The 21,439-nt window shown below is 40.8% G+C and overlaps 1 long non-coding RNA gene across 1 annotated transcript in view; it reads left to right on the top strand.

The window, feature by feature from the left end:
- The first annotated feature begins 5,609 nt into the window (after window positions 1–5,609).
- LOC121664454 overlaps window positions 5,610–21,439 on the top strand; it is a 96,841-nt gene continuing 81,011 nt past the window's right edge. Inside the window, exon 1 of the long non-coding RNA XR_006016016.1 lies at window positions 5,610–5,749. This is a non-coding gene — a long non-coding RNA (uncharacterized LOC121664454). The remainder of the gene's footprint in view (window positions 5,750–21,439) is intronic.

The raw sequence follows: 21,439 nt of genomic DNA on the forward strand, positions 1-21,439 counted from the left end.
AGACCATCACATCTTACATGACTAGTAATAGCGCTGAGTGATCTGTAATTGATGTGAGTGTGTGAATCAGCTCCTTTTTTTGTTTTAATGTTGGACACCAAGGGATGGGCAAAAGGATAGAGAACTATGAATTGCTGAGAGGGTTTGCCTTAAATCTGTCAATCCCTTGTACAACATCTGCACGTTGTTTTGCTTTCTTCCCTGGCACTTTAGAGAGCCTTGAATCAGTGAGGAACAGATAGTTCAGTTCTTAAAGCAGTGCTTCTGTAACTATACACAGTTGGGGAATGTGCTTCTGGTGGATTTGTTCCATGAAATGCAAGGGAAGGATTCATGAGTACATAAAATAACAGCCTAATCAAAGAAATAAACAAGAACAAGTCTGTAATCTTCACAAAATTGGGGGAAAAAAGTGCTTCTGATGGACTTGCTCCTACTGTTTTCTTTGTAGCTGTTTCCAGAGCTCAGACCATCTGTTCCTTGTTGTAGGTTGTTAAGTGAAATGTGCTGCCAATACAAATAGCTCTGCTTGATGTTTGTTTGCATAAATTGTTTTGAAAGCTTCATGACGAATTTTAAGGATTACTTACAGGGGTAGGACTCTGTGGAGGAGGAAATATAAATTTGATGATGCATGTTGGAATCCATTAATTTGTTTGGAATTTATTATAAAAGTGAACATTCTATGTGTTTGTTGGAGAGGAGGGTAACAATTTCATCTTGAGCCCAGAAGGTTATGGTGAGAATATGCTTATTTGGCCACATTGCAGTAAATGTGATCAATCTGCCTTCACATCTAAGTATAGTTGCCTTTACTTGTCAAATAAACTGTTCAGTATACCTAACTCACAAAATTTCAAAGCAGTGAAGCCTGCTTGGGTTTAGTGTGCCTTGGGAATCTTACACTCAGTTTTGTCTTGCTCTTTGATATTGGACTTTTGTGTGGGAAGAGTGGCTTTGAAATGTGTGTTGAAGGTGGTAAGTGAGAGGAGTGGAGGGGAGTTACACCTGGCTGCTGTTGGTTATATGGTGTATTGTGACTTGAGATCTGTGGTGGTGGTGCCATGTATGCTACAGCACGTGGGGAGCTAATTCCTGCTTCCCAAAACTGGTGATCCGAAGGCTGAAAGAAGGTGGAGGAAGTGTGCCTAAGGAAGGAGAGAGGATTCCAGTAGAGCCCTTTAAGTCAGTGACAGAGCTTGTGTAGTCAGACTTCCTCAACAGGATGGCCCTTCCTGATAGGGAAATGTCTGCAAACAGTGGGCTTGGAGCAGCTGATACAGAAGCAACTCTTTCCTTGCAGTTGTGTTCCTCCTCTTAATAGAGATGTAATATCTGGTGGCTTATATTTAGCCTTACAGTCTAGGAGTTTCAAGTAGTTGGAAATCAAATGGCTATCTCCCTTCTCACCAAACCTTTAGGTCTGGATTTGGAATCACTGCACAGTCAGACGTTCCTCTTGTCTCTGTGAAACTGTACATTAAAAACACAACCACACATACACACACACACACACACACACACACACGTGCTCCTTAGCTGCTCATCACAGCTTTGCAGTGGTAATTCTCTGGTTTTAAGTGAATTGACCTGGCTGCTTTCATCTTCAGGTAATGCAGCCCCAGTTTATAATTCAGACCAGCAGCTTATGGAGATTTAGAAAGAGGCCCAGAGCTTTGCTTTACTGTGCCAGTTAAAGCATTTATACTGATGACAGTTAAATTGTTGAGGGCTCTGTTATTCATTTACATCACAGACACTAAGGTCCTCTGACGACCTACTGCAAATGTAAGCCAGATGTACCTAAACATATCTATTGTACATTTTACTTCATTTCAAACACTTCTCCTGACTTTCAACTCAAACCTTCTGTCTGTCTTGTCATGCTACAGTATTTAATGATATTTTATTGCATTAGTTCACAAAACCCTTGAGTTTTTCGGTTGTCCTAAGCTAATGGACTGGATCTGTACCCATTTGCTAATACAAGATCTTTTTTAGTAGGTAGCAGAGCTATTAAACATAAATCAAGGTTTCCGATAAAATATTAGGTTTCTGCTGCATCTTACAAAAGGAGAGTCTGCAGTTTTACCTGATGATTATATCTTACAAGCTATAGTTAAAGCTTGTTTGGGGATTTACTGCATTCCATACCCAGTAATTTCATACAAATCCATAATGATTATTTTGTATGTTCCTTTCATTTAGCTCATAAAAGAAACCACATAGTTTGCTAGCTGTAGAAATGAGAGCCATCCACTATTATTTCCTTGGAAAGGATGCACTGAGAAACTGATTTTTAATAAAAAGGTAATTTTTTTCTATTTAATCTGTGTATCAAAAAATCAGAGAGTAAAGAGATCCTGCTTTGATAAGACAGAAGTAGTTAGGCTTGCTACAGGGAGGAAAACATATCACAGCACTCAAAATCTTTAGATATTCTTTTGAAAATTAGGTTAAAATAGTATAAGCTTTGGTGGAGACTTATGATTTTTTTGTCATACCTTCATGAGTAAACAGGTGTCTCCTATTCACCTTTGGAGCAGGGACTCTTTTGGAAGACAAAGGTTGGTTGTTTGGCATGTTCCCTGGTCCCAGCTGTGGAAAGTGCTCGAGCAGAGGCTTGGCTTAACAGGGTTTTGGTACATCCTTCTAAAGTGTCTCCACTCCCTGCTGCTATTTTTAAGTACGCACACAAATTCTTCTGAAGAAAATGTGATAGTGGTTAGGCTGTCCTGAAGTATTGTTCTTGATAGGAAAGTGCTGAAGGATACCATTTGGAGCATATGCTCTCTCAGTGTGGGTTGCAGAGGATATAACTGCACTGTTATTTGTACTACAGCAAGCCAAGAAACATGTGACACAACTTGATCTCATTTTTACCCATGTAAATCTGGAGGATTTTTAAAACAACTTTTGGAGTTGGTTTAAAATTACATGTTGTGGAGCAGAGCACAGTGTGGCTTGTTTCTTGGTCAGAAGGTAAATACAGTCAATTGGAGCAGCTTGGGAACGTCTGATAAAAGATTTCTTTGGAAATACTGATGCAATGAAAGAAAGCTTTTGTGACAATGGACCTGTCTGAGAGTGCCTTAGGTCTGAAATGAGAGGGAGCAAAATGGAGCTGTTCACCCAAAATAGCTGCAAGGATGTCCCTGGGATATGGGACTCCAAGGTTCAAGTTCCCCCACAGCTCAGGCTTGTGGTTAGCCTTGCAGTCATAATGGGGTATGTTCCATTTTGGGGTGGTAGGATGCTATATGTTGAAGTTCTGTGCTGGAATGCAGTGCAGAAAGAAAACTAGCTTAGAAACATCAACCATTTCCTTGTGAAACAGGATTCTCAGGTAGCTTGCAGTGCAGCTGTTCTTTCTTCAAACTTGCACCTACCCTGGTTTGGAGGCAATGGTACCAGCACCATAATTTTTGTTGTCCTCTGCTGTAGCAGTATCCACCATGCTCCTCAACAACACAGGGTATCAAAAGGAGAATGCCAATGGATGAATCTAGGGTGCTACTGCAAAGCAACAAGAAGACAATTCCACTTTTACATAGGTTCTGTGGACCTGTTTTGCAGGCTAAGTTTGGTCTGATGTTTTTATTTGGTTAGGTTTTTGTTACGTAAACTTGCAAATGCATCTACGTCATTGTTGGGGCCAGGGTAATGATATCAGATGCCTTTATTCTAGGTGATAACACCAGAGTGACCTTATAGAGACTGTTTCTCCAAAGAAAAACAGTGTTAACTGTTGACTGTACACTATCATTTGAAATACAGTGCTGTTTAAACACATGGGATTTGTCATCCTATGTCACTGAAAAAACAAGCAAGCATGGTAGAGTTGCTGGTCAGTGGATAAAAGTGGTTTTTCTTTCAACATTTCCTCAACTGAAAAAAACCCACCCCAAACCCCACATTTAAGCTTTATGTGTAAACCACTAGAATAAGAGAGCCAGGAATGTTATCACCTTTATGAGAATTTAGGAGACAGAATAACAATTGCAGCTGAAGGTGGCTCAGGCTGTTGCTGAGCTGCTGTCTGAGACTGCTGCTCAGAGTTTGTAATTCAAGGCATCTCCTACAGCTGTTCAGAGTTCTGGGGGGAGATGCTTACTTGGGGGCCATTGCATGGGCTCTGGGGATGACCCCAGCTCTCCACTGGATGTCAGTGTTCCCCAGGAATGCAGCTGCCAGAGCACTTATCTGGCAGTAAAAAAAAAGGGGGGGGATGTGTAGAAAGACTAAAGAAAATTAAAGAACAAAGCAACCTTGACTCTTTAGAAAAGTCGTTTATGAAAAAGTTTTGTGACTGTTCAGCCTGAATTATAAGGCAAACCTTGACAGAAAGATCGTGTTTACAATAAAACACATCTTACACAACTTCCGGGCTCACATGCCAGAAAGAGTTGGATTTAGTTTCAGAAAAAACAAACGAACATTCTTCACTCATCTCCCTACAGTTTTGATATTTTGATATGCTGCAAAGTAAGTGATTCTGTTTTTGTCTCTGACAGTTTTTCTTTTTTCAATAGCCACAAAAAAATATTTTTTCAAATCAGTGAAAGCATGAGCATGTCACTAAATGATTGATTGCTTGCTGGGTTTCAGCCTTTGATAATTAAGCTTAACACAATGTCTCCTCTTCACTAGAGAATGGTATTGTGCCAAATTCAAAAGACACATGAAAAATTGAAATCAGAAAATAAAAACCTTGTAAAAACCAACTGCTCCCATCTGTTGTGCAGTTCAGAAGGGAACGTAACAGTGGAAGAGATACAGAGCACATAAAACAGTAGGAGGAAGAATGGTGAGCTTTGAGGCTCCACCTTCCACACTCACAGAATTGCCTTCATGCAAGTATCTTGTTTCTTGGAGATCTGTGGGGTTTTTTTTGTTTGTGGTTTGGGTTTTTTTTTTTATTTTTAATTCATTAAAATGGATTCACAAAGGGAATTTTGACAAGGATTTTGCTGGACAACTGGGGTTTTGTAGCATGTGTCCAGCTGTATCCTTATAGCCTCTCATTGATGGTGTGTTGAGTGTGTAGTCACTCATCTGCATCTGACTTGGAACAAATTGCTTCTGACAAAAGGGCAGGTTTCTGAACAGAAGTCCAGAAGACATTTCTGGCTGTGATGTGGGGTACATTTGAGGGCCCTCTCACCAATTTAGAAAAAAATGAACCCAAATCCTAGAACGCTCTTTCATATTGAGTTTGCTCAGCAATATTAACAAGCCTTGTGTTTGTTAACAAACCTGGCTTTACCCAATCTGTTACAAGGTTAGCTCCTTCAGTCAGGCACAAGGTTTAGGCTGGAGTATTTAAACTAAAAAAAAGAAGATGCAAATGTGTGAGAGCCCTGGCTGACCTAAGAATTAGAAGGGAGTGTCATGATGAATGTTCTGGTGCTTTGAGATCTCTTAGCTCCTAAGTCTCAAGGGCATAGCAGTACTCCAGGATCAGGGTTTGGCTTTACTAAAACTTGAAGACAGGAGTCCCCCGTGCAGGTCATGGCAAACATTACTCTGATAAATACTTTTGGCCTGATATTTAGCTCAATTTATTCAGTCAACCCAAGCTAAGAATGTCCTCTTTTGCGTTACAGAGCCACTTGTGAAGGAATGAGCCTCTCCCCTGGGGACAGCAGTGACCAGCAGTGACAAACCCAGCCACGAACTGACCTTGCTGTATGTCTCCCATGGGAGAGGTGATGGGTGTGCAGAGACAGGCACTGAGCATCTCTGAAAGGTGAGTAAAGCTTGGGATTGACTGCCCCACATGTCTGTGATGTTCCAGAGATGTTTGTCTCCACCTGGAGTAGTTTTTTACTGTGGCAGTTATGCACAGCAGAATGTTGAAGCAAAGCTCTGCTGGAGAAATGTGATTGGTAGGGATTGCATACCTTCCTCTGGAAGTGGCCTGTGCTTGATGTAAAGCAGTGAGCCCAGGTCATTAATTCTCTTTATATTTTGGGACAGAATATATGTGTCTGATGTGCAAACTGTTTAGGGACATGAGAGAGCAAACCATCTTTATCCAAAAGGCACCTTCATGTCTCTCTGAGACTGGTAGCCAGATCTGATTCGAGAAAGGGATTCTGGACAAAATTGGAAAAACCTGGGCAAAAATTTCTTTTGGACAAAATAGGAATTTGCCAATAGGAAGTGAATAAACCAGACTGAGAAGCATTTTCCTCTTGCAGCTGGTTGAAGGATTGACACTTTTAGAAGCTCTGCAACCTCTTGAGCTCCTGCAAAGCTGTGCCAGAGGGGTTGACTGAAACACTTTTTTAAAATTGGGTTACTTTATACTGTTCCTCAAGGTTGTTACTGTTGTTCAAGTTAAGCTTCTTGTCAAGCTTCTTGTCTTCTGTAAACTGTTATGAACTGTCATATAAAAAGCCAAATGGAAATGTCTGTTTTGCATTTTTATCCTCCCTTTTGTTCACTGCTTTGTTTTGCAGCCTAAACTGTCATAATATAGTGGGCCAAGAGTTACAGTATTTAATGTCTCACAAGTGTAGGCAAGGAAAACTGCAAGTAAATGAGTTACTGTGTTAAGTTGATTTTTGACTAATGAATACAAGCAACTTGTATATGTGTGACTGATGGTGAATTTCAGCTGAGGCCATAGTGCTAAAAGTAGGCAAGACACAGTGGAGTTGGAGTCTATGGAGTCAGACGTGGTTTTGAGTTGCAGCAGGAAAGACTGAACTTTGTGACATTTAGATATGATACAAAATTATTTGATTTTCTCTCTCTAATCTTCTAGTTTAAGTTTTTATATGCAGGTAGAAGAAAATGGCAAACAACATAAGTGTAAGAAGTGAGATGCTTGCCTGTAGCTTTAGAAATTTGTCTGACTGATGCTAAAGGTGTCTTCTGATGATTACTGAAATATTTTCTGAGTAGATACAGCTGGGGAACAGTCTGATAGGAAGCTGAAAACTGGTCTGTCCTGTAGTGCTTGTAGTCAAACATGCTGAGAATCTCTCCCCTCTTCCCTGACTTTTTTGAGATGTCAAATACCTGTAAAGCTCTGAGAGCACCAGACCTGAAGGGATATAAACCTGGTGAACTCTGCTGTATTCACTGAATTCCAACAATAAGTTAAGGGAGCAGACAGTTGTGGCCTGATTGACTGCAGGGCTGGATGCTGCACTCCTCCTGCTGAGAAGCCAGGCCGCAGAAATCCCATCTAACTGACATCAATGGGAAATCAGCATCTGGGCTGCTAATTTTGTGTGTGATTCTCTGTGAAATGTAATCTTTACCATTCGTTCCTACAATGTGTTTTCTTTCCCTGTGATCACCACACAGTGTTTATTTGATCATGCTGAGAACCCACATCTTATCTGGTCTTCTAACTTCTTCCTTTTGAAAGAGATAACGAAGGAAGGGGGATCAGAGCAGCAAGGGAGAGTGGGGTGTTGTGAATAAATACCCTATTTGTACCTCCACAGTTAGGCACAGTTGAATATTAAAGCTCCTGTTATTTTCAGCAGCCATTACAATGTGAGATGTTAAATTCTGTATCATTTTTACCAGAGCTGTAGTTTGGCTTTTTTTTTTCTTTTAAGAAAGATACAGACATTGCTTCACACTGGGAGGTTTATGAAGTTCAGATAGTGCATGTGGGAATTAGAAACAAAGAGGCTTAATTTTCTAAAGTCTTACAGGACTGTTAATGGTTAAGCATTGCTAAGGGACTGTACTTTCTTCCTTTACCAGTTGTCTCCCCTTCATCTAGAAGAACAACATTTTAACTTCATACAGTCACTAGGAAAAAAAGTTACTTTGTAAGTGACCCTTGAATATTTTGGTTCTTGTGGCTGACCCTGGGTTAAAGGATACCAAGATAGCTCAAGCCTGCTTTTTGTCAGTGTTTCCACTCTACAGGAACTCCTGGAGATGCCTTGGTGGGAATCCAGTGATAAAACTGGAGCTCATTTCTCACTTACAGAAAGGAAAACAAAACTGAGGAAAGAATGCTTCCTGCTACTCTTTGGTCAGTCGATAAGCTTAATTGGCCAGGCTTGCCTGCTGTACATTGATTGTACCTACTAATAAAAGAGCTATTGATTGGCACTTTATTTAGCACTGGCTTGCCTGGACTATAGTTCCTGCTAATGTTATTATTACATCAACCTTTTCCTGTTCCCCAGTTCTTTAGTGCAATAAATTATGTCAAATGCCTCTAGTGTTTTCAATATTCTTGGACAGTTTTCTTTGGGTTTTTGACCTCCTCAGCACACAGTGTGTCATCTCCAGTACGTGTGAAAATGTCTAATGGGATGCGGGAGGAATGTAGATGCTAATGTGTTATGGAAAAGTACTGGAGTTGTTCTGCATATGTTTTGTTTTAATTGGCCCTTGGAAATCAAAGAAATTGATATTCCTTGACATCTATTTAATGTGACTGTGATTAGTGAGCAGTGGTGGCAGGTTAATGGAGACAAATATCTCTATGTGGAAACTTGCATTGTCTTTGTAACCTTGCTACTACCAGTAGTATCTCACTTGTTACAGCCCGGAGCGCTGGTCCTGTGCCTGTCACTGGAGCAGATCTGGGACCTCTTTAGTGAGAAGTGCTGCTCTTAATCTGAAGACAGAGGGGTTTGGGGCTCAAGCAGTTAAATTGCTGTTTCAGATCTGCTTTCGGTCAGCCCCCAGTCTGCCACCGTAAGTCCCATTATTGTGGATGAAAGGTATAATTTTCTGAATTCCATTACAAACTGATCATGGCTAGAGCCTGGCACAAAGTCCTGCTTCAGCTGAGGTACTACCTGTGCTACTGTAATATGTCTCCTTAATGTGCTTTGTAAAGAAAAGATGATGCTTGCTGCAGTTGTTCCAGGTCTCTTTAGTCCTGCTGGGCTGTCCCAAAATACCACAGGAGGGGTAGGGGCTGGTGCTGTGCAGCACAGTGGGGGTCAGGCTGTTACTGGAAGCTTGAAGCATTTGTGAAAAGTTTGCTGTGCCTGTGCACACTGTGACTTGAAGTGCTTTATAAATCTGACAGCCTGGCTCCCTTTCACAGGGAGAGGGGAGGTTCTCTAGGGTTGCCCCCTGTCAAACTGCAACTGCCTTCTCCAAACCCTGCAACAGCTCAAGCCAGTGTTCAAATAAGGACTATAAAATATGAATGTGCACCATGGCCAGCTATTTTAACAGGGCTGTAGCTATTGCAGATAATGTGACAAGCCTGTGCCCTGCACTTGTATAATAAATGCTGGCACTGGGATGCACGTAGGAAATGCTCTGAGGAATATCTGTAAGAATCCTGAACAACTGTGGAACAGGATCCATAACAGAAGATGTTAGTGAAGTGGGGTTGTATTGGGAAATGCAACAATGTTAACCTGAAAATCAAGACCACAGGATGTAAATGTAGGTTAGAAATTGGTGTCTTCTGCTGTTAGTGTTCCTTCCTGATGTTCCTCTGCTCTGAGCTTGGCTCCTGGAGGAAAGGTTCCATTCTTTAGCTGGGGCAAGTTAAAAACCAGCAAGCTAATTCCATATTTATTTTTCAAGAAGCAAAATGCAGCTTTACAACTTGCATTTGGATATACCAGGGTGTGTTTGACAGGGCTTCATACCTCACAGTGCTCCCAAGGCAAGTATTAATTGCTCCATAAAACACACTGTGTCATGTCTTGTGGCTCAATGTGTTACAGGTCTGTGCAAACTTGTTTTATAGCCCTAACAGCCCACTACTGCTTCTGAGAAATGTTTTCCTTTTAATGGGGGAAAGAAAAACAGCATTTAAAAATATTATAACGGTGACAAGGGAGAAAGAATGCTGTAGAATTTCCATGGGCCAGAAAAGCTGTTGCAGATTACACCACCTGTTATAAATGGGTGCACATATATTATTTTGTATTAAGGAGTCCTCTGTCTAGAGAACAAATCCATCTTCCCCTAATTTGACACCCTACCTGAAATCTGGGCCAAGTGTTGCCTTAATTTGTCTTAAGGCAGAAACAGAAGAGTGTATGTGCAACTGCAGCCACATCCCCTGGCTCAGCAGTGCGCCAGTAAAGTTTGTGCTTGGTGCTCCAGAACGTGCCATGGGCTTCATAACCCCATTGCATGTGAGAGCCAGTTGCTGTGGATCTGACTCCTATTTACCTAGGATGTTTCCACAGCAATCATGGCAACTGAAAACAACAGAGTGGACCCCTTGGCTATTGAGAATTGTAACTGTCCTTTCCAAGTCTTCTCGTTCCCACTCCCACATCTCTAGGAATAACAATAAACAAGCTAGCCCCAAAGATTCACACATGGTGTAGCTTCACTGGGGTCAAAAAGGATTATTTCCAACATCTAATCACAAGCATGTGGCTGAGCCTGATCAGAGTAAGCTCAGTTCCTTGGCCCATTCCTTCCTGGTTGTCTTTCCAATCTTAATTCTAGGCAAGCCCCAATATAGGGGATTGGAGACTTGCTGTTCCTCTTTAAAAAGTATTTTTAGCCCATTCCCCTCTGTGCAATAAGTAGTTAATACTGGATTTAGTACCTGCTGTGCTATGAAGTATTACCTTTGTGATATGGGAGCATTTTATAGCCACTTTTCACTCTGTACCACTGGCAGAATGATTTCATGATGTGTATAGATGTTGAAGATTCAGATCTCAGATTTGTTGCTGTGTTGCCAAATATCTAGCATAAGCATCCAGTTAAACTGCAATTTAGTTTTTCATGGGTTTTGCTTTGCTAGATCTGGATGATTTTTCTGCTTTTAGCTCAAAAGTGAGGAAAGATCCGAAGATATTCAAGTGACAAATCTCTGGCAATGAGATCTGACTGAAGTTTATTTATTAAAGACTGTAACAATACAATTTTCTCTACCAAAGCTAAGATGAGGGTCTTGCTGACGTTTGGGCTAGAATATTTGTGTTGCTGCCTATGCTATTATGATACACACAACTTGTCTGTAAAAAATGCACAGTATTTTCAGGAACTGCTGCTGCACAGTAGTTGAACAGGAAATTGTTTTTATTTGCAAGTAATGTGATGTGAAGTGAAAGGATACTCTAATTTATAAATAGGTAAATCTTGCTTTTACAAGAGTTAATTCTATTATGTATAAATATTTTTCATTTTACAGTTGTAAGAACAGTTGAAATTAGAACCTAATTCATAAATGACCTGAGGATTTATGAAGCGTTCCCTTTGTGTTCTCCTCAGGACACACACAAGGGACATGCTTCCCCTGCCCGTGTGAATTATCCCTTGTGAAATCCATTTTTGTGATTTATCAATCCTCTCTACCCTTGCTTGCAGGTTAATGTATCTGAGAGCTACTGTATGTAACAGTCCCTTAAATCAAGGGGAAATAAGGAGGTTTGTTAAAGTAGATTAAGAAGTTGAAGGGGGCAATTCCCCAAACCACTACTCATGTCTGTGTCCCTGCTGCTTCCAAGAGTTCCAGTTATAGAAGAACTTTGTGCGCTTGCCCTCATTCTCAGCCTGTTTCTGCTGCAGCTGAGGCCGTTCTGTGATCCAGAGCAGGGGGTAGGAGGCTGAGCAAAGGAGCCATTTTTGAAGTGACAAAAAAATGTGTCTTTTGGATGACAAAGTAGGGCCAGGAAAAGAAGTTTGAGGAGGAAGACACCTCTGCAATTTAAGACTGATAGAGTATGAAAACTGTCTCTGGCCCATCAGAAACAACAGCAACAAAAACCAAAGCAAAAAACCCCACAAACAAAATGTGCATTCAAATTGTCTGTTTCCCATGGCTTCAAAGTGAGCTCACACGAGGATCCTGGTGTGGCATGCATTATAAGAAATGTGGTACCTTGTCACTTTGATGTACGTAATGTCTAAGCCTTCCAAAAAAAAGTCGTATGAACCAGATAGTTTTGTTTAAGCTTCAGTTTCCTGGCTGAGTCTTGTCACAAAACTCCCAGGTCATGTCCATGAAGTGAATGCATTCAGGGGAAGTGACTTGTCTGGTTAAATCTCCAGGAGGGACCACAATTTCAAGATGGCATCCTGGGCATAACATTGGAACATTAAGTATTCCTTGGGGTTTTCCTTGAATACCAACAGAGCAATTTCACTGGTAGTGCCTGGGAAGATGCTCTCAGGCTGAGAGTCTGGAATCTGATAAGAATGAAGCATTGAGAATTATCACCAACATGGCTGAGTTGGTGAGAAAAGACAGAGGAGATTTATTTTTCACAGCCGTCTAAAACAGGGCAGTTGCCAAGGCCATGAAACTCCAGTGAGAAGCCTCAGCCTCAAAGCATGGGGAGCCCTCACGGCACAAGGTCAAGGATCAGTGTCTGCCTGTGAAGGGAGGCTGGAGTGTGTGGCTGTTGCCTGGTGGGAGCCTGGAACTGCTGGGAGACTCTGTGAAGCATAGGGGCTGCAGAGTATTTGAGAATATTTTGTTGCTACAGGACCAAAATAACTTTTAATGGGAAAATCAGTGGCAGTAGCAGGATTGAAGATGGTTAAAAATTAGGCATGAGGTAGATACGTTGTTAATATCTGTGCTTGTTATCAGTGAAAAAAATTGCATCAATTCATGTCCGACTTGAATGAGCTTGTGCAAAAGCAAAATTAGTTTTCTATACATGTCAAAGTTGTCTGTAGTCCAGTGCAGCAACTGAGGCTGCAAAATGCAAGTGGTGTTTAGATCTAGAATTAAAAGTTACTTTTGCTGACTAGATGGTACAGCCCACATAAAGATAAATATGTTCCTTCTCTTGCAAAGTGTATCAAATAATATAATGGCTGGTGGCTCAGATAAGTTATGAAGGGGAGAACAGCATTACAGAAATAGGAGAATAGTGTAATTGTAGTGAATTGAAGTTGAATAGAATGAAGAAGTGAATTACAAAGAGTTTGTCATGAAGGAAGGTAAAGGTGAGCTTGAAATTAATTACTGCAGCTTTGGAGTTGCAGCTTATTGCAGTGGCTTTGGAGATGGGATGAGTTAGTGGGTAACAGAGAAATCCCCACTCACTGAACGTCAGGAAAGGAACTTTGCTTAGATACAACTTGTCACAACTTCTGTTTCTTTCTTATTGTTAGCACACAGCACCTAGTTCTATCCCTTAGTCATAATTCCGAAAAAAGGGTTTTGTGTGTGGAACTTTCACTGGTGACTGTACATGTGGATTATAGAACATTTTTGGCATTGGTGTGAGAATTGGGCTCTCAGATATAAATGGAGATGAGATGATGTTTGGTAGCAAAATGTTCCTACTAAATTTGTTTATTGGGGTGGGGAAAATGAAAAACTAATGTATAAGCTTATGATTATGAATGCAAACATTTATTGACTACTTTGAGCCAACTCAACACTTAAATCACTGGTAGCATCTTTTAATATTGATTAAGGTAAATACTCCACTGATAGCATTAGTCAATATCTATGTGTAAATCAACATGTGATGTTTTTACTGTATGTTTAATGTTTTTGAGTTATGTGCTTCTGGTTCTGAAACAATGAACTGGAGGCTGGAAATCATTTTGGTCCTGACAAAAGGTGCTGCCTTTCTTAAAACATTTACATTTTAGGTAATTGGCTGCAGCACCTGACAGCACCACTGTAGCCTGATTGAAGCCGTGTCCCAGCAGTGCCACTATAAACCACAGCACAGAGAGTTCATAACCAGGGCAAATTTGGAGGGGGGAGGGGAAGGCACCAAGTTTTTAAAGCTGCAATGTGATACATAAAGTCTTGGTAACTTGATCATTTTGAAAACATCTCTTTAAATAAATCACGTCACATTTAAGAAAATGTTTAACTGTAGGAATTGTTTGACTAGAAGTCCAGAGCTAGTCATTCAGGGTAGCTTGATCTGTGCCAAATTAATGAATATCAGCCCATGTTCATGAATATTTAATGGATGGGAACTAATATAATTCACATGGCTTTGCTGCTTTCAACTCTCTGTACCAGTTTCCTCGTTCTTGCCGAAAGCATCAGTGCCTCCACAGGGGAAATATCATGTGTGTCATGTCTCATGATGCTATTGCATACACTAATTACTTAAATATCACGCTTACCACTCAGTATTACACAAGTTTAGGATTATCCTAAGAAATGGTTTTCAGTAGGTGTTCACTGAAAGCAGGAGATGGGTTTAGGCTGAGTTTGGGCTGTGTTTTGGCCCCTGCTAGAAAATGGCTGAAGATTAGTGTTACTTACAGTTGCACCTCAGTAGTATCACTGTGGAAGAATATGCTGGTACCAAAAGAGTTGGACCTTTTTTCCCCCTGTTACTGATTGCTGAAAGAAGTTTCAACCTTCCTGTAAAAAAACACAAAATATTACCTAAAAGCCTCAAAACAGGCAAATACACCAAAACAGATTAGAAACTCAAACCCTAGGAAGTCCAGGGCAACTTGCCATTCCTCTTTTACTATTATATGTTCGTTGGCATATTCACATGAACTGGCTCTCCATGGAATTGTAATTTGATGACACTAATGATTATCTAGGAATAATTTTTCCACTGGGGAGAAAAATGTAGCACAGCCAATTTGGGTGATGGCATAAGTGATTCAATGGTTTAAATACTAATAAAAATTGAAATATCTTAGTAAGTAAGGGTTAATTGAAGAGCTTTTTTTCAAGTCCACTTAGCTAAAAGTAATTAAAAAGGAGAGAAAAACCAACATGATTGAGGCTATTGATATTGTGAGGGTTAAAAAATAAAAAACTGCTGCATCAGTTTCTGTCCTTGGAGAGCCTGAGGAGCCCTCAGGCACCATATTCACAGTCATTTCAGGCAAGTAAATAAGAAAACCAGAAAAATATCTTAGGCCATTGCCTGGAGAGGGGCTTAAAAATATTAAGAAAAGACAAGAGCAAAAACAGTCCTTGTAGCTTTCCCTGAAGCAGAAATGGTGTCAGGAATAGCTTTTTAAAAATAATAATAAAAAATCCAAGATCTTCTGGGCATGAATGAGCTTAGCTCTGGTGATGTTTCAGTGACATACATCAAAGCATACCTTCAACGTGTAAATTTGCCTGACACATTTTTAAAGTCTCCATGGGGCATTTGCTGCTGTTATCAGTTAGACTTGAGAACCCTAATTATATTACATTTGGAATTTGATGGTCTGTTTTATGCAGGAGGTCAGCCCAGACTGTAGTGGTCCCTGCTGGCCTTCATATTTATGCATGTAATGAGTGAAGCATCTCATCCTGTAAACACTCGAGCAGCTGGCTGTATTAGCATACAATAGATGACTTCAGGAACGTTAGCCACAGGGCTCAGTAAAGTTATAGCTCTAAATATTTGGAAACTCTAACCCTGAATATCTATTACTATTTCCTTAAACTGAAATATTTGCTGCTAAAATACAAAGGTAGAATTTTTTTTTACTTATTTTATGTAAGGGATGGTTTTACATTACTTCTTGTCATGTCTGTTTAGATGCCTGCTGTTAATACAGTGTAAATTTCTGTAGTGGAGATGTATTTGGGCTAGAGAGGAGCTTTCCTTCTGCCCCAGTGTGAGTCACCAGCTCTCCTCATGGGCTGTTATCAGGTGAATTCCTACTCTGTTGTCTCACATGAGGACATTTCACTTGTGTATCTTGAAACTGCTCTGTAAGAGAGCTGATGCTATTTTAGCTTTCTCTGTCACCTCAGGATGCTGCTAATGCCTCACAGGTGCACAGAAGATGCACCTTCTCCTTGAGTTCTCTTATAGGTTATTAACTTCTTTGATGCATGAGTGTCAGGAAATAATGTCAAAACCCCAACCTCCTCAAAAGCCTGTTGGAGGGAGTTGAAAGAAAACTCAAAATAACAGTAAAACAGGAAAGTTGAGTAAAAGATTTTTCTTTACTCATTCAATTTAATATGCAGTCAGAACTGAGCCAATTTAATGATTTTCTTGTTTATAAGCATATAAAATTAAGAGTTACTGGCTCTCTTACTTATGAAGATTAATTTAATATCAGATGTAAACCCTAGTGTATTCTCTGTCACAGTTTTTCTTGATAGTTGTATTTCAGTCTTTTCTAAGTCCATTAATTGTGAGTAGATCAAGAGCCACTTACTTAGTATTATAATTTCAATCCAAAGCTAAGCAGAGAGATTCGATATTGGTTCTCCAAGGAAAACCTAGATGGCACAGTACCAAACATGATTTACCTGGCATCACCCTTCCTCTGGCACTAACCAGAGATCAGAGCTTGTCCTTAGAAAACAATTTACTGGCAGAGTTCTATCAGACTAGAGAGCAATCTCTGTTGTGCCAGGGGTTGGTGTTTTGCAAGACAAATATATGATCTTGGTAGAGTCATATGTAACTCTGAACTGGGTGATCAGCACTTAATTTCCTGCGTCATGAAAACACTGTGATTTGAATAAAAAAACCCCCAAACAAACCCCAACACAGCTCTAGGGAATCTGGATTTTCAAACCTGACACTAATCCAAGTGTTTTAGTTTACAAGCCTGAACTGAAACATCTCTGAAAGGTCTGATAGTAGAAGTATGTGTTTAAAGGTTACTGGAAGTCAGGTACATGATTATCCATTAGGTTGGAGACTCCAAAATGGGGATAATGAAGACTGCCCACTCTTCTATGGAAACTTTCACCTGGTGCCTGAAATAGTTTAAAGATAAAAAGAGGGAAACTTCCATAAAGGAGAGTTATGAGAGAGGAGGGGACAGACTTTTTAGCAGGGCTGGTTGTGACAGGAGAAGGGACAAAAGTTTTAAACTAAAAGAGGTTTTTTTCAGATTGGATATGAGGAAGAAAATTTTTACAATGAGAATGATGAAACCACTGGCCAGCTTGTCCAGATGATGGAAACATTCCCCATCCCTGGAAACATTCAAGGCCAGGTTGGACAGGGCTCTGAGAAACCTGGTCTACTTGGAGATGTCCCTGCTCATTGCAAGGGAATTGAACTATCTGACTTTTAAAGGCCCTTTCCAACCCAAACCTTTGTATGAGCTGCAAAGTAAGGGAAAGGAACCCAAGTAGAAACTCAGACTTCATGCCATTCCCACTGCACATGTGCTGATGCTGTTGCTGCATGGCTCTTGAGCAAATAATCATGAGTCCACAGAGCTTGTCTGTGATTGTGCCCATCTTAGTGTGTAGGAGAGAGGAGAGAATATGAGGTAGTGCTACAAGAGCAGAAGCTGCAGATACTCACAGACTTCTTGGTACCAAATTTTCATTTTGACATGCAACACTCATGGAAATTGGTTTGTGCTAGGAAATAGATGCATTTATGGGGCTTGAGTTGAGCTCCAGTGAGGAGCAGTTACAAGAGGAGCCCAAAAGCCATTGCCAGCCTTTCCTGGGAGCATCCAGGCTTTCTTGGAAGTAGCTGGAGTTAGTAATAATCCCTAAGTACTGGTTAGACACAGTGCATGGGACAAATTCTCTTCAGTACAGATGGAAACTTACACTGGGGAGGGAGGTGGGGACTTAGGGATGTGAGATGGAGGTTTTGAAGTGTTGAAGAGGGCTAAAAAACCTAAGGTCAGAAGGCAACTTTTACCAGGGAAAGTGGCTCACAACTGCTCTATCTCTGAGCTTTGGCTTGATGCCACAATCTAAGCCTAAATAATTTGTGATGGGATGACAAAAGCTCCTTTGGCTTTCATGTTACATTGCACCTTTTGAATTTTTTAAGGATTGAGTCCTAGCTGCTTTATATGTGGATGGTTTTACATTTAATGAGGTGTTGCTAATTTTCAGTTTAGTCTATTTATTCTTTCTTATGAAGAGTAGAAGCAGCTGCTAATTCCCCTTGAGACTGCTCATGTAGAGTACCTGCACCCACCTACATGTCCTCATAAATTGTTTCCTGAACTAAAATGAGCTCTCAGTATTCATTTACTTGCTTTTGGCAGATTTAAGTGGGAATATAAATCTGTATCCGCTTTTTGATTCACAAATGCATTTTATTCCATAAAGAATTAATGTGGCCACATATGAAAACTGCACCTCTGTTTCTGCTAAGTTATAGCCTTTCCTTTCTGTCAGATTCCTTCTCTCCCCTGCCCCTATTTCCCTGCTCCCATATTGCTAAATAACTGTAGTTTTAGTATTGCCAGAACAGAATATTCACTAGCAATTCTCAATGCTGACATCCTAAAGCCCTAGAGTCATATTTCAGGCCTGGATGGCACTTAAAGGCCCATAATCTTTTGTTGAATGGGTTTTGCAATACGCAAGCTGAGGCAAATTATTCAGTTTAAGGACCTGAGCTGCTCCGGGAATTCAGGGCTCAAATGTGGCACATGCTGTTGTTTTTAATTATTTATTTATTTAGAAAATGTTTGAGCAGGAAAACCTGCAGGGATGGAACATTTCACATATCGTTAGTTCCTGGCACTGGGGCCTTGGAAAAGAAAGTCCAGCCATTACACCCTCCTTGGCATTCGAGTTCAGGCACTGAGGGTGGAACCCAGGAAAAGTCCATGGAGAATGGGAGTGTTGGGGGCAGAGGAAGACTTTTGAGGGGGCTTAGTCTCTTTCCAGTTAAGGGGAATGGGATTTAGTAACAAAAGACAAAATCTACAGATTGTGCTTATAATGATGGTTTGGTTTGTTTGATTGAAAGAGTTATGAGTTTGTGGCCTGACGAATCCTGGCAGTTTTTCCTGTATAATTTAGGAAGGGCTCTTTCAGGGCCTCTGTTAGAAAAGCAGTACCAGGATGAATTCAGAAGCCCTTTCTGCACCAAAAAGGGGTCATAATGAAGGCTTGAACTTCTGTCTTCCCTGGAAAAATCTTCAAGGGTTTTGCAACTATAGAGCTAATAATTTTATGCTATTGCTAATAAAAGATTCCCACTGGTGCTCCAGTAATTTTAAACTTAGATTACCCTTGTGAGCTGTGTCTGGGATGTAACACAGTACATGAATACATTTGGTAGCCTTATTGTCTTATCTATAAGACGTAAAATAACTCTTTGACTATGGCGGGGCAGAAGACTTTAAACCTCAGGTTAGAGGAAAAAAAGGGGATATATGTTTTGTATAACTAAAACTATAAATATGTTGAAATAGAAATAGTCTTTATTTTCTCAGTTCATAGAACTTAGTTTGTTTCTGCATGTATTTTTATGCTGGTGGACCCAGTAATTATTTTATGACTTTATCTTCCCTTCCCTGTGAAGCTCATGGAGCATTACCCCAGGGCTAATCTGTTGATTACTCCAGTGTTCTGCCCTTATTGCAACATGAGTAGTAGTTGTGTAGTCGTGCTGTGCATCAAGCTGTTTTGCAGCAGCCCAGAATCTTGTGCAAATTTCAAATCCCTTTGGTGTGAAAACTTTGTAACTCAGTAATGCTATTCATTCACATTACATCCATATATTTCATATATGCAGTTGTTTCTTCTGTTCCAGCATTTACCTAAAATTATGGGAGAAATCCTCCTTTGTAGCTTCATTACCCCTCTTTGTAGTGTCACACTGGTTCACTAGTATCGCTCCTGGTGGTGGTGTCTGTGTGCTCCGGCTTCCATCAGCCTACTCAGGGACTGAGGGGCTGGCACGTGCTGCTGCTGCGTTCTGGCAATGCCAGTGCAGTTTAATTTCAGCAACCTGAAGGACCAGTGGTGCCAACAGTTTAAAGGCATAGCTCTCAGTGAACATGAAGTATTTAAACTCGGGTGGTTTTCTACCCCCTGGTAAGAAAGAGTTGGCAGCTTTCACCTTGAAGCTCTGATCATCTCTTTTTTTTTTTTTTTTTTTTTTCCTTCTTTCTTTCTACCAAAGTTTGTGCAGGCTAAGCGAGCAGTGCCTGAGGTGCCTTCCTTGTGGAGCTGCTCAGTTGCTCCTTGCCAAATGATACGGCTTCTGTAAAGGGACACTTTATCACTTCTTAGTTGGTATTTTTTTGTGTAGTACATCTCTATAAATAGCTTTTTGATTGTCTGGAGCAGTTTAGATGGGATAACTGTAATTAAGACACTGCTGTCAGAAAACTACTTTAAGTTGACTTTGCTTATTCCTTTTAAACGTCTCTGTCTTTTTGCACTTCTTTTGGTTGCAGTTCTTATTGAAATTCAATATTTAACAAAGGAGCTAATTAACTCCTAGTAAATATCAACTGAGCTTGTGTTTTGCATGCAGGTCCTATGTGGGTTTGAGCACGCAACCCTGCTGAGGCCTCAGCCAAAACCCACAACCCTCAAAACCACCGGGCTCGTGATTCAGGCCACCTCAGTATGTCAGAGATTTTCCAACCTCCCCTCCATAAAGCATTGGTTGGAAGAACACATCCCTGTTCTAAACTGTTCTGTACGAGCACACTCAGCGTGTTGAGCAGCCCCGAGCCTGCTGTGCCCACCAGGACTGCTCTCCTGTTGTGGGCACCAGCTCACTGCCCAGCACACTCTGGGCAGAGGGTAACAGCCAACAGGCAAGCCAGGAACGAGGTGGGCACAAGCCAAAATATTAAAATAATCATACCATCCCTTCACTTGAGACCATTGAGCTGCCAGGGACTTGAAAAAGTGCTTGAGTCCTGGCCCCCTGCTTAGTTTGTCTCCATACACTGGCAGCAGTCTGATTGTGACAGGCATGTTCTCAGGTTGTAAGACTGAGGATCCTGGCTATATGGGACCATGAATTTTATTGAGTTGGCTGTCTTAAAGCATATCTTTTTGCCAAGTGCTTCACTGTAGTCAGATGGAATTAGCTGTTGATGTGTCATACATTAGAGAATCTTACTGAGCTCCTCTGTATCTGGAATAGGCAGTGCTGGTGATACCAGTCAAGACACACAAATGTGGGTTGTATTTACATTAAAAGTTGTGTGTGTATTATTGGATATATTATTTTTGGCATTTCAGCATGGAGCATTGCCTCCAGAAACATTTTGTAAGTTTTATATGCTTTTGCACTGTTAAACTGTATTATGTTTCCTGTATTTGCATTGGCCTAAATCAATTGAATTTAGCTAAAACCCTGGATTTTGTTCAGCTTGCTGGTGGAAATTTATTTTTATTGTATATCCAGATACAGGAAAAGTCTTGAAAAACAGGGTGTGGAAAATCAGCTGCTTGTTTGCTTAGTGTATCCCAGGAAGAACACAGTGTTACAGGACTTTGTAACAGCTTAGTCGCAAAGCCATAAAAGCGCTGCAGACAAGAGTCACAAGTGTTGTAAGGAAGACCTTCTGCTCAAGTTGGGCTTGAAGTTTCTGTGAGCATCTGAAATGTTTGCTGCTTTGCATGACAAGTCCCAAAGTAGGGTGAATTCAGGGGGTCATGGCTGTAAAGGCACATTGGTGTGTTCTGGTGGGATCTGGGCATCTGTGACTGCAAATGAGCACAGAAAGGTGTGAGGACTTGTTGCCTGCTGTGGGTGTTTCGGGGTCCGATGGATGGACTTGCTGTCTCAGAGAAACATTCAGCCTTTACTGAAATTGACTGGGAGACTCCTGGGTTTGGGTTGGATCTGGGGTCAAGACCCTCAAAGTGTTTGAGAGA

This window comes from Corvus kubaryi, unplaced genomic scaffold, assembly GCF_017639235.1.
Source record: "Corvus kubaryi isolate FWS band 111438036 unplaced genomic scaffold, C.kubaryi_AGA036_p1.0 37300, whole genome shotgun sequence".
Taxonomy (NCBI): domain Eukaryota; kingdom Metazoa; phylum Chordata; class Aves; order Passeriformes; family Corvidae; genus Corvus; species Corvus kubaryi.